Below are 13,970 nucleotides of genomic sequence, written 5' to 3' on the forward strand. Positions count from 1 at the left end.
GGACATACCCAGCGCCCTCGGTGGAAGCCCTGGCCGTGCCCGTTGGCCAAGGAGCAAAGGCACGGCAGAGCTGGCCATTCTTTGCAGGGCTGGGGGACATGCCGGGGCCATGCCAGGGTGGGTGGGACACTGAGAACTGAGGGGACACTTGGGCCAGGACTGCCCCAGGCATCCTGCAGCCCAAGGGCCGTCCTGCTGGACAGGATGGACCCACACTGGAAACCAAGCCTATTTTTGCACATCCCAGCTTTGCATGCCTGCCTCCCACCTGCCCTCGGAGGCTCTTTGAACACCCTAATGTGCCCCGGAGGAGAAAAACCCTTCAGGGCCCACTCCGAGGAGCAAATGGCCAAAAACTGAGCTGGGGATGGCATCCAGCAGACCACAGGGGAAAAACCTTCTATCAAGAGCAGAGAGATGATGGTTGCTGGAGTGCCTCGGGAGCCTAGGGCCTGTTTTTAAAGACAAATAATGCGTTTGGGATGTCTCCCTGCCTTTGGAGAAGGTGTAAACTCCTTGGGGTCCACCTGAGGAAGGCATGGATGTGCCCAAGCACGCCAGCAGGTCCCACCAGACTGCCAGCAGTCTCCAGGGCTAGCAGCAACTTCAGTTTCTTCAGACCTGACCCCGAGAGCTTGTGTCTGCTTAGAAAACCACAGAAAAGCATTCCCGAGACCTGCCTCGTGTTTGAACACGGGGCACAGGTGCTGCCAGCTCTCTGAACCCCGTAAAACCCTCTCATACTTCAAAAGTGAGCATTTGCAGGGCCAGGCTGCAGCACTGCACCCTCTGACCATCTCCAGTCCCCTGCAAGTGGCAAGCAACGGCGTGCAGGGTTTGCCCCAGCAATTTTGGCGTACCGGGGATTTTCCCCACTTCAGCTGGAGCCTCCTGTTAGACTCTGTGCAGTCTTTAATTGGAGCTGATTTACAGCATTTTTATTGCTGCAGACAGCCAGCAGTTGGCACAGCAGGCAGCTTTAATATTACTTTTGCATTTTGTTATTGAATCACCAGCTTGGAAGGCAATTGCGGGGCTTTTTATAGCTGCCGCCTGCTCATGAGCAGCCTGGCACTGCAGCCCCTCTCTGGTCTTTGAATAAATAACTCGCCAGCTGGGCCGGCGGGAGCCTGTCCGGTTGTCTGTCAGTGGACCCAAACGCCAGGACATGAGCGTGTCTGAGCCCAGCAGGTCGGGGAGCCGCTCGTCCTGCTCGGCGGCTCCAGCAGCACAGCCACGTTTCAGCCATTGCTCTGGGGCTCGTTGGTGGCTTTTCTGTCCCGTAAGGTTGGCCTCGAGGTTTTTGCCTGGAGGTTTTCGCCACGGATGTGCAAGTGTTTCTCCCAGGGTGCAAAACACAGCTTCTGCTGTGGAACAGGAGATACAGTCCAGGCTGGACCTGCTGCTTGGCTCAGGCACGACCCAGTCGCTCCCCAGCTCAGGACGGCGCAGAGGCAGGGGCAGAGGAGTGTGTCCCAGCCGCTCTCACCCTCCTGTGTCCAGCAGAGACTGTGACAGACCCAGTGACTGTAGGAATATGTCTCTTCTGCTGCGGCTCGCCCTTTCCATTCATGCTGATACATCACTTCTTGGTCTCACAGGCACGAAGGATCTCTGTCCTGGGCCAGTTCGCCTCTGCAAAGGGCATGATAGTATGCCTAAAAGGGAGGAGGGTGGTCTCCTCCCATTGTCAATTATCACACACAGTTTGTTTTATCATATTACATTCAAAGGAGCCAGTTGGTCTTTACAAGCCTCCTCCATGGCTATTTATCTTTGACTTCAAAGCAGGAGGGTCAGGCCTCAGGGACACCAGCTTCCTGACACTGGTTAAGGGCCAGCTGGAGAAACCCTCTCCCCTAGAAACCCAGCAGCTGAGCCCGGTGCATACAGGCTGGGAGATAAATTGTTCCTAGGGGATGTTCCTGCGAGTGATCCAGTCAGTGATCCTCCTATCACATCCATATCGCAGCATGCCGGCTCTGTCGGGGTACGCTGTGCAGGGCTGTGCATCACGGCCCTGGCAGCCAGGCTTGCCCTGGGTTGTTAGCCCACAGCCACCATCTAATTCAATTTAATTCAATCCAATTTAATGATTGACTGAACCCTGCTGGTTTAATTAGCAAGCCAATATTCAGCTATCAGCTGGTCGTTGAGTTTGTAACTCACATGCCAACCCCTTCCCTGGGCTGGGCAGGGCGGACTGGGATCGATATCTGCTCTGTCCCAGCAAATAAACTCCCTTGGGCGGGTGAGGATGAGCAGGGTGAGGAGCAGTTAACCCCTGGCACAGCCCATTAGCGCCGCGGAGCCCAGCTCCATCGTTGTATGGGTGCCAGCGCTTCCCTTGTTGCCAAAGAGAAAATGAGCTTGCATATCCCTGTTAAGGTCAGGATGCCTCACCCATTTGTGGCACCGGTGCTGGCCTGAATACTGGGATCCCACCAGCAGCATCTAGTCCCCTCCAGGTGCTGTGCTGTGCTGGTGTAACTTGTCCCCAGGTCACAGCCCCCACGTAACGATGGGGCAGAGTGATGATGTGGTGAAGGTGTCCCCAGCTGGCAGACAGGGACCTGAAGCAGTGTGCCCAGGTTGGGTGGGGAAAGTTTCAGCCTCCCCTACACGCCGTGGGCAATCTTAGCATCTTACTGTTCCTACCACGGGACATCGGGGGCTGAAAAGGCAGAGCATCCTGGTAAGCAGGATACTTCGAACACGGTCATCTCTCCACTCTCATGAACATAACCCTGTTCCCATGGTCAGCTCCCTGTTCCTGTGATCATTGCCCCATTCCCGTTATCATTGCCCCGTTCCCATGATCACCGCCCTGCTCCCACGCAGGCAGCGTTCCCATTTCCCACCTGGGCGTGGGTGCAGCCCATGTCAGGGACATGGAGAAACCACGGGCTAACACACACTCCTCGGTAATTGCTCCCAGCTCACAGACAGAGAGGAGGCCCGAGCACCATAGTGACGATGCTTGGTAGAGCCTTAGGATGAAGATAAAGGTGATTTGCAAATGAGTCAATGATTTTGTTTCTAATTGGACTTGTGCCTTTTCTCATCTATTTAAGATGGATGAGATTGGTCTGAGCATCCTGAAAAGGTTGTTTGTAAAACAAACAAACAAGCTATTAATTATCCTGGATGTTAACCTTGGTCTTTGACTTTGCTGGAAGGCACCGTAGGAAGGTCTGCTCTTGCTAAAGGATGAACCCTGTTGGGTTCAGTTAACCAGGTGCAGCTCCTGGTGCAGGTATTCGCATATCAACATAGGAGCGGTTGCAACCACCTTCACTTAACCATCCGCAACCTGACTGAAGAGAGTCCACATAGCCCAGTTGCATCAGTTTAATGAACCTATCTAGCAAATGAATTTAAGGCAATCCGGAGACACAGCCGCTGCAAGCTCCCCCACCTCCGCTGAAGGATCTTGGTGCTGAATATTTAACAGAGACTTCCTTCCTCTGTGTGTATTTACACCCTGGGGTTTAAATGAATCCTTGTCTCTTTTAGTAACTCAATTTTTTGTCATTGGTTTATTTATTTATTTATTATTTCTTAGTTGTAATTTTATATGTGTGTTGTTATTCAATCACCAACAGCTCTCAGCACTGGGTGGAAACAAAACCTGATTCTGGGAAAAATAAAATACTGCTTTTTTTGCATTGTTTTCTACTCGAACAACCTCCGCAGGTGCTGCTGTGCCCGCAGGGCAGAGAGTCAAGGGATATTTCAATGTAAAATCATGTGGAAATAAGCATAGAGGGGGAGTGCTCATACAGGGACTGTGTTTAAATAGTGCTGAGCAATGATGTTTTGCATGGCGCAAAGAACACCAAAGGAGATGAAACAGCACAGAAGAGATGAGCAGAGCTTCAAGTTGAAGGAAATCCCCTAATTTCAGCCCTGCAGCAGGGCAATGAGGAGTCACCAGCAACAAATACCAGGGCCACCGCACCCAGGGAACACTCTTAGCTCTGGTGCATTAACTGGGGGGATGGAGCTACCCTGGGGAGAAGGAAAGCCACTGTTTCAGGGTGTGTAAAGCCCCCACCATCCCCAGCTTGAGCAAGCATGGGATAACCATGTCATCAGCACGTCCATGCAATTACCGGAGCCGTTTTCAACGGCGGCAGCCCATGCTGCAGGGGACGGGGCTATCGATTTGCAACAGGAGATGCAGCCAATGGGAGGTTTTAATATACCCCTTGTCAGGAATTTTATTTTTCCATAGGGCTCTTTCCCCTCCCTCCTCCCATTTCAATTTAAATTTTCTGTCAAGGTCCCAAAAGAGGCCAGCCCTCACCCCCAGCCGAACGTATGCAGGACCTGTAATGAGTTAGGGTTGAATTCCTGCCAGCCCTTCTGGTAACGTTTAAAGAGGATGCTGGCGGCTGTCCAAACCCTGAGCGCTGTGGAGGAAAGAAAGGCAGCGCTTGACGGGAGTTAAGATATTGCAGGATGTCTGGGAGACAAACCCATTCAAGGTAATATTGCAACCCACGGTAGCAAGGTAATCCATAAACAGCGAAAGGCTGATGAGCTCTCTTGTGGCCAAAGGACCCCTCGAAGCCTAGGAGGCAGAATGTAGTTTATTTGTTTCTAATATTTAAAAATGCACTTACTTGAATCCGCATCTGGCGGAGGGAGAGATTTCAAATCCTCCTGTGTATTTCTTTTTTTTTGAGGGGGTCCAGCATTGGAACAGGCTGCCCAGGGAAGTGGTGGAGTCACCATCCCTGGAGGTATTTAGAAGACGTGTAGATGAGGCGCTTAGGGACATGGTGTAGTGGGCATGGTGGTGTTGGGTTGACGGTTGGACTCAATGATCTTAAAGGTCTTTTCCAAACTTAATGATTCTGTGATTCTGTGAACCCTTTTCTGGAAAGCCTGGGGTAGCTACAAACTGGTTGTGGCCGGGCAGGTCCTGTTCAGCAGAAGATGGTTTCACAGCTCCGTGTTCCCAGCCCAAGTTTTCCAAAGGAGGCAGCTAAAAGTGCTGCAAAAGAGGGGCTTTCCAGCAGCCCCCCCAGGTTAGGTCCACGTGGGGACCCCCTGCCTGGGCTGTATGCATGGGATTGGTATAGCCAAGCCTGACTGTCTGCCCCGTGAGCACCTTGTTCAGCAGCACGGCGGCTCACCCTGCACCCATCCGTGTCCCCAGCAAGCAGTGCCAGGAGGAGGCTGGAGGGTGGCTGCCTTGCAGAGGGGTCAGGGGCATGGCCCCTCAACCACCTGAGTTTTGGGCAGCTGGGGAGAAACCAGGTTGATTTTTAGGAGAGCTGGGGAATGGCAGCAGTCTGAGTTCCCACTCGGCCCCCTGCCTCGAAATCAGGGGACTGGGATGCACTGGCGATCACGGGGCTCTGGGAGATGGGGCATAAAGAAGCCCCGCGGACCCCCAGGGCACGCTGTGGCTGCAGGAGCAGACTGCAACTGCATCTCTTTGCAGCATTGCAACTCCTCTGGGAGAAATCCTGGTTTATTTGGTGAGGGCTCGGCGTTCCTTCAGAGCCCATGGCCAGGCCACCACCATGGTCACAATGTCACCCTATATGAAGCAGCGCACGCTTCTGTGGCTCCTGCAGCTGCTTGCCTGCCTTGCTTTCCCCTACCTGTGCCTTCCCGAAGGCATTTTTTTCTGCCTGCCCATGTGCTCCCAGCATGGCCAGTGCAGGGGCTGTGTGGGTGTGAGGGCAACGCAGCAGCACAATTCACCACTCCACATCTCTGCGCAACAGCGAGAAAAGCTTTCCCTAGCTCAAGGATAACTGCAGGTTATCCCACACCTAACACAGGGTTCACACATATCTCCCTAAGCAGGAGAGCACGTACTCCCCCTTTTTTTGTGCCCCACCAAAGGTGCCCGCTCTGCCGTGCTCCCTGGACCGGGCACCTCCTCCTCCCAAGCAGTGGGGACCCTGGGCAGTGGGGAACCGAGGACGCCCGTTCGGCAGCACCTGGGTGCCCATGAGCTACCTCGGTGTCTCACACCTCCTCCCCCAGCCTTTTCTCCCAGGAATGCTGCGAATGCAAAATCTGACAGCTGCCCAAACCAGCTTTTACCCTTATATAGTATCTGCTTACACTCTTCCCTCCCGAAAGCCGGGCTGGAAAAGCCTGATGACAGTGTGGGAAGATAAAGGGCCGCTGCCAGAGCGGGGATAAATATTTGTCATTTTCCATCACTTTGTAAGAGCAGGCATCAAGGATCACAGGCAACCTGCAATTAAACCGGATTCCAAGCTGATTAACTGCGGCTTTGCCGACTTAACCCTTCCACACCCACGGTGCCATCAGCACCGGAGAGGTTAACGCTCATACATCCAGGGAGCAAACTGTCACCAGGGATTAATTGCAAGTCCGAAGGCTTCGTGGAGTGCTCCACTGGTAGCAATGACCGGATGCAAACAGCGGGTGACAGTTGGAAGCGGGGAGGTGTCCTCGAGCGAAGCCCCTTTGCAAGGCGCGCTGCTGGCCGGCACTTCCCCGCCGGCTTTGGGGAGCTGTTGTCCCAAGAGTGCCGATGTTGCATCTTTGGTCTGGACTGAGCCCTTCATTCCTGGCATCACTTCTGGGGATCCTGGTGCGTGTTGGTAATGCCCCCCAATAAACAGCTCAGCAGAAGTCCAGCAGCAGAGCCTGGCTTTCCCATGCACTCACCCCAACCCGTTTGCTTGCCCAAAGTCCTTGGAGGCTGGACACAAGCCTGGCTGCAAACCCGCACGGTCCCTCTGCCCCGTCAGCACAGGGCCTGCGGCTGGCAGCTCCCGTGCCCGGCCAGCCCTGTGCAACTTCTCCAGTCTCTCCAACACGGGCTGCCTGGCCCCAGTTCCCACTGGCTTTTACTGGGCCAGTCCCCACTTTGCCAATGATGCTGTGACCAAACGTGTCCCTGCGGCAGAAACACTTGTTCCTGTGCCAGCCAGCATCCCTGGCTGAAAAGTGTTTGGGAAAGGGCACGGATCCGGCCAGTCTGAAGCCACGTGGTTTGGTCCTAGCAGGGTGGTCCTCCCACTGCCGCCCTGGCCATTCGATGGCCCAGAGCACCCATCTCCGGCTCTCTGCCAACTCAGACAAGTTGTTCACATTTCCAGCCTTCCCTTCATAGGCACAAAAATTAAATTTCCTCTCTTTTTTGAGTCCCCTGGGTCTCTGGTTCTCTAAAACATCCTCACTCCTGCTTAAGAATAACCAAAACCTGCATGTGTAGCGGGAGGAACGTGTGCAGGCAGGCTGGGCCACACAAAACCGTGCACGGGAGCTGCGTGCAAATGTATTTGTTAATTCACAGTCATATACCCCCCCTTTTCTCTGCTTTGCTGGAGGTGCCTTCTCTGCTCCGCAGTGACACGGAGGAATGATACACCCGTTGCGCCTGGATTAGATGTAACCCGATTTTAAAGACGCGTTTCATTCCTCCCCTCCCTGGTTTCACTACAGGTGTTTTGTGCCTGATCTCTGCATTCCTGACATGCCTGAAATTCCCTGACGCTTAACCTCAGCTCCGAATTTCCTGGATTTATAACATTCAGGTTTAGGTTAATAGCAATGACCTTGTAATATTATTCACCCCAAACTACTGATATCTGAGCTCCCCCATAACTCCAGCTTAATACCATTTTTTGCACATAACATATATATTTGTTACGCCTGCCAAAGCAGCCTCAAGAGTTTCGGCTTTCTGTTTCTATTCAATCTCATCTGATATCCCAAGCCGAGATAGCATTGAAAAGACTGGCTTTAATCTCTCCCTCTCACCATGCATGCATGCTGCAGCTTGGTGGGATGCAGACCTGAAATGCATCCGAGCATCCTCCAGCTCCCCACCCAGTGCTCCGACCTCTCATCCCACGGCCACGAGCTCTCCTGCATCGGCAGCCTGCACCTTCTGGGAACTCCTTGGCAGGAGGACGATTCCGCATCGCTTGTGCCTTTCCCCAGACGCCTGCCAGGCAGACTCCCAGCCATCAGCTCTTTCCTTCCCAGCACTGAAGAAGTCCCTTAAATATTTTTAAGCTGCTGAGCTGTGGTGCAGAGTTCTTCTGCCTGCGAGAAATACCGGTCTAGGGGCCACATGATGAGCGGGCGTAAAGCAGCGCAGCTCCAGAGGCTGCTCTGGGGGATGTCTCTTTACGCCAGCTGAAAATCTGACTTCTGCTGCTTGAAGAAGTTGTGTTTCCTGGTAATAACTGCAGGGCAAGTGGGTAAAGGGTAGAAACCTGAAAGACCCTTGAAGGCAAATACCTGTGTGTGTGTTTTACAGTGTGGTTCAGCTCCAATCCTGGTCTGGGCAGGAGAGGGGCAGGTGGCTCCTTGCTGGCTCGGTGCCCATGGGGGATGGAGGTTGCAGAGTGGTATAAGCAGTGGCGGTGGCGAAGGCTGCCCTGCTGGCATGGGAGCCAAACTGCATTTCATCCCCAGGACGGGATCGCATGGCCGAGTCCTGCCCTTATCCTGAATCGGGAGTAACCGCCCTGTGCTCAGCTGGGCTGCCGGGGTAGAAAATCAATGGGATCGAGCCCAGGGCTGAGTCACGGCACGGCGTTACCTGCCCCGCGCCCTGCCCCTGCTCGCTCAGCGGTTTCCTATCGGCCCCGGCATCGCTTCGCCTTTGAGGGAGCTCCTGGAGATAAACGGCGCTTGGCAAGTCTGAGCAGCCGCCCCTGTGCTGGCAACGCTGGCAGCCCTGCCTGCAGCTTGGCTTCCCCTGACCTGCTGGGGGACGATCCTTGCTGAGGACATGCTGGAGGGTCACAGGCGAGGAGGAGGAGGTGTTGATGCGCCTTTGTAGGGTTCCTGAGTAGGCTGGGAGACAGCTCGGACCGGGGAGGGACAGGATTTGCCCAAGGTCCTGCCTGCAGGCTGAGCTCTGCCCAGCCTCAAAAACAGCCCAGCTGATGCTGTTGCCCAGGTACAGGTCTTTGTGGGGCCTCTCACAGTCCGCAATGCCTTTTCCTGCCCCCAAAAGCCTTCCCTGGGACGTGGCTCCAGTGCACACAGAGCCCCTGGGGACTGGGCTCCCAGGTGGGCAGCCCCCACCTTGCGATGGCCCCGGGACGCACGCAGACCCTGGGGCTGTGAAAATCCTGTGCCCTGCTGACCAACACCACCGGGGTCATCCAGGACAAACTGTGATGCCAACTGTCCTGACTGCCCGCAGAGGCACCATGCAGAGAGAGGTTGGTCTCTCCCCTCTTCCAACAAAATGCCCTTTCCAGAAACAATCTAGCTAGAAAATGAGAAGCAGGTGAAGCCGAAAGGCTCAGATAGTAAAGATCCCCCTGTTTATTTTTACTCTGAACTGATGATTATTTGAATGCTTGTGGTTAGTGAGACCACCCTGGCAAGAGGGAGTCCCGGATACCCCATGCCTGAGCCTCCTCTGAGCTCTCCTGGCATCATGGTGGCCACCAGCCAGGAGCTACCTCTAGCCTTCTTCTGCTTGGCGCTCCATGAACCACACACCCTGTCTCCCCAGCTGAAATCTCTGGGCTGTGCTTGGCTCCTGGGACAGGACCCCACAGTGGGGACCTGAGCATCGCCTGGCCAAACTGGCTTCAACTTGGCCCAGGCTCTCAGCTGATGGTCAGGGTCTCTAGCCAGGAACCTCCTGTGCTCTGGTGAGATCATCGGCCTCCTCCTGGCCAGTCTTCAGCAGGATATCACAGAGCAGACATTTCTCAGCAGTCTGACAGTCCCACTGTGGCTGTCAGTGATTCTCTCTCCCTCCTGTGCTATTCCTCCTTCTCCACCTTGGTGGCTCGGCGCTCCCTGCCTTGGTTTACAGCTGCGAGGGGCCTTCTCCTTCCCAGGAACCACAGTTTGCAGCCAAGTCTGAAACGTGAATCACTTGTCAGGCAAGCCACGGGTGACTGAACAGGGCTGATTTCATTTGCAGACCTTGAAACCTTGGAGGCCTCTCAAGCCTTCCCAGCTCCGGCAGCCAGGAGTCCGAGTCACCGGGTTCGCGTAGGGAGGGGATGGCAGAGGGGCATGGTTCACTCCAGCAGCCCTCCGGTCTGACTTCTGCAACTGCCCACATCTACTGGCCTGGAAGATGAATGCTTTGTGGACTTGGCCACAGAGGTGAAGCCGGGATCCCTGGATGTGAATATTTTCACCTGGATGTGGATATTTTCACCTTCCCCCCTAGCCCTGTTACTCCCCATCAGGCATGTTCCCTCCAGTTGTGCCATGTCTCCAATTTCCAGAGCAGAGCAAAAGCTTTTCCACTAGAAAGAGTTTTGTCCCCAAATGTTTTTCCTTTGGTTCCTTTTACAGAAAATGTTCTGGGTTTCAGATTTTTGTAAAAAACTCACTAAGAAGTGAAATAATCGTTGAAACAGAAACCCTCCTGAGCCAGCCGGCTCCCTGCTTCGGTCCTGTGTGCCTCCGTGTGCATCCTGCACCAGACCTTTGAGAGCCTCCTGGCTCAGCATCACAAGGTGCTTGGCGTGCCACTGGCCTCCTGCACCCTCCTGCTAACCCCAGGGACACCAGGTGGCTCGGTGGCAGGACCCTGCGAAGAGCTGGAAGAGCATCTAGTGCCATCAGCATATGAGGGACAGGTTAGAGCTGGAAAAGGAGGCTGAGCTCCTGCATCTCAGTGGGGTATCAGATATGAGAGAAATGGTCTCATGGGGAAGACAATGGAGAGGGGTTTCTTTTGCTGAAACCTGGGGTAGTTGCCCTTATTTTCTGCTGAATGGGAGATAAAAGATTGAAACTTGGTTTTGTGGCTGCATTCGCTTGTCCTGTGGCTGGCAGACAGCACAGGGGAAGCTCTGCAAACTCAAGAGTTGAGAGTCATCCCTTCTGCACCTTTGCTGTCCCAAATCCCTTCCCACTGCTCCTGCCCAGGGTGCGGGGATGAGCGGGTCCCACTTCCTGGCTGTGACGGCTGCACGGGGCTGATTATGTCCAGATGTGCATTTTTTTGCTGTAATATATTACAGGTCACAGCACTGTTTCTTGAGTAGCCCCTCCAAAGATTAAAAGGGGAAGGAGTCGTTTTCATGGGTGGTTCCCATTAGCCGCAGTCACACACTAGCAAACCAAGCAAATAAATTAGGGATGAAAGAGTCCACATCCCACACTCGCCCAGCGTTTTGGCTCATGCTTGGAGACCCACTTTGATGGACCTGCACTGCAGCAAACACCCTGCCGGAGGTCCCTGCCATCGTGCAGGAGTTTCTCAGGGTGGAACACAGTTGTTTGCTCCACCACCACGAGCCTGCTCTCTGCCAAGCCCCTCAGAGCTCTCTGTGGCAGAGAAGCGGACTTGTGCGTTTGGTGGCACCCACCTCCCAGCCCGGCAGCGAACGCTGCTGCTGATGCCTGGCCTGGAGCTCACCCACCTCCCCAGGAGGACACACGAAGGTTGGGTGGATTTTTTCTACGTGATCTTGCCCTGTGTTTAGTTGAGATAAGGCAGGTGCAAGATGTGATTTTTGCTGATAGAAGGTGTGGGATAATTTTTATCTCCTGAAGACTACACTGGTTCAGACCAAATGTCTGCTTTGCCCATCTCTTGTCCCCAGCAGTGGCTCAGCTCCTCCAGAGCCTCATGCTGAGGCATCCTTTTATTTACACCTGCCCCATTGGAGGGACCATCTTTTTTTTTTGTATTTACACTTTCCCACAATATGGTGGGACCATGTTCTCTGCCTCCTTGGCCCTGGCCAAGCTGGCCATCCCCAGAGGCAGGAGAAGGGAGCTCAGCAGGGCAATCCCACTGACTGTGCAGCCTGTTTCCATATCTCTCTCCCATCACATCTCCAGGCAGAGCCTTTGAGGGTGGTAGGTACTGTGGGGGTTGCTTAGCACCCCGGGTCCCCAGTTTAAGTGGTTTGATCTTTTGACTTCTGCCTTTCTTTGTCATCCCCCGTAATCACACGATTTTCTCTTTCTGAAGGCCTCCTTTAGGGAAGAAAGGAGGATTTCATGGTTACTGGAGGGTCTGACCTCCAGCCCTCAGGAGAAATCCCATAGTAACAGTGGACATTAGTGACCGAGGAAGAGTAAGACTAGGATAAGCAGGTACAGTTTGTTTCCTAGATACTTTCCCAGCCTCCAACTTCTTTTGGCGTGCAAGATTTTCTGAGCCTGATCTGGTTTGTTGATTTAGCAAATCTCAACAGATTTCTTTTTCAAGCTCTTATTCAATGTCTGCTTGAATCCATGAAAACCTTCTGCAGTCACAGCTTTGCCAGGGAATTCCCCTGATCCACCAGCCTTCATGGGATGAACCACACCTTCATTTGGCCTATGTTTGGCTTCTCCTAGATCTATCTGATGACCCTTAGCTTTTGCAATGGAGGAGGTGGTGAACAGCAGATCCTCTCTGTTTTTAGGGGGATCTCTGAGTTCTCCAAACCCCTGAGCTGCCTCCGATCCAGGCTGAACGGCGCCAGTGGCATCGCTGCTATTGCAGAAGTCAGCTCAGAGGAGCTGAAGGAGCAAATAACTAAAGAGAAGTCATCATCCACCAAAACGGGAAGAGGTCTTCTAGCCACGTGGTGCTTGAGCAGGCTGTGCGAGTAATGCCATCTACACCAATACTCCTGTAAGACAGGGTCTGTATATGTCCTTCAGCCCTTGTCCAGCATGTACGGGATTCCTGCCATTCCTCATCCTGCAGCCCTACAAGCCAAACTCACTCTTCCATCACATTGAGCCCCCAGAGTAACCACCACCTCAAGCAGTGGCAGCTCTCAGGTGGAGAAACCTCGACTTTCCATGTCTCCAGGAGCTGCAGCCAGTTCTGCTGGGGCTGGGACCGAGGGGTCACACACCGTCCTCCTTGCCTGTAGCCAATGCCTTTGAAAGTGACTTTTGGGTGTGCAAACGGAGGCATCTAGAAGGAACTTGACGAGTGTTTCCTAAACCTACCCGTTGCCTCGCTCCCAGCCCAGCCTAACCAGGGTGAGCAGCACTACTTGACTGGTTTCTATCCAGTTTGGCTGGTTTGGCCGTTGCCTTGCTGGTTGCTGGCAAGACAACTGTATTTTCTGGTTTTACTTGCAGCAGCTTTAATGTGGGATGAGCCTGCTGGCTGATCTGCTTGTACGTTGTAGCTCCGACACAGCCTGGGACTGGGGGAGCTCCCGTGCACACACGGATCTTTGGTTGTGCATCCAGAGAGGACCAAGACCTTCTCACCAGTAACAACCACTGCTCGGGCACTGGGAATGTCCTGGTCCAGGTGGCTATATATCCACATTGTCCCCTACATGTGGTAGCCCTGGAAGACCTCCAATGGCTCAACACTGCTCTGCTCCCCATGGCGGTACAGAACTCAACCAAAGGGCATCTGTGCTGGACGTGGGGACTCGGCAGCAGGGCTCCTCAGACAGCCATGGGCTCTCTGTGCTGGCGTGGCCAAAATGTACTTGCCCTAATGCCAGGAAGGCAGGGCATTGGCCTCACCCCTGATAAGAGACATCACCCCGATCCTGGAAATGCTGCTGTGCGGGTTTAGGTTAAAGCAGGCGCCTTACTTGAGGTCACCCAGGGAATCTGCGACAAAGCCAGGAGTTGGATGCAGATCTCCTAACTCTCATTTGATATCTTCACCACCAGGCCTGCCTTCTTCTGCCAAGTCGTGTCTGGGGTCAGTGACAGAGCTAAAGCGCAAGAAACCGAACCCAAGCGTCCCAACTCCTCCTCCCCTCCGTTTGTTTCCACCTGGGTTGGCTTTCCATAAATAAAGGATTAATCGAGGCTGTTACAGTTAACTTGAAAGGACCCTGCAGCATAAATTCATGATCCTAAACATAACCAGTTCCAGGTTAGTAATTAGTGCATTTCACTGTGCATCGCAGGTGCATCCTGGGAGCTCTGAAACAAGTACAGGATCAGCAAGAAAAATATCTGGAAGCGATGGCAGGGATTTCAGATAACTCTCTGGCTTGAAAACCCTATTGGATTATTGCTGTCTGCCTCATTAGAACTACTCCGTTACT

Source organism: Calonectris borealis, chromosome 20, assembly GCF_964195595.1.
Source record: "Calonectris borealis chromosome 20, bCalBor7.hap1.2, whole genome shotgun sequence".
In the NCBI taxonomy this organism is placed as follows: domain Eukaryota; kingdom Metazoa; phylum Chordata; class Aves; order Procellariiformes; family Procellariidae; genus Calonectris; species Calonectris borealis.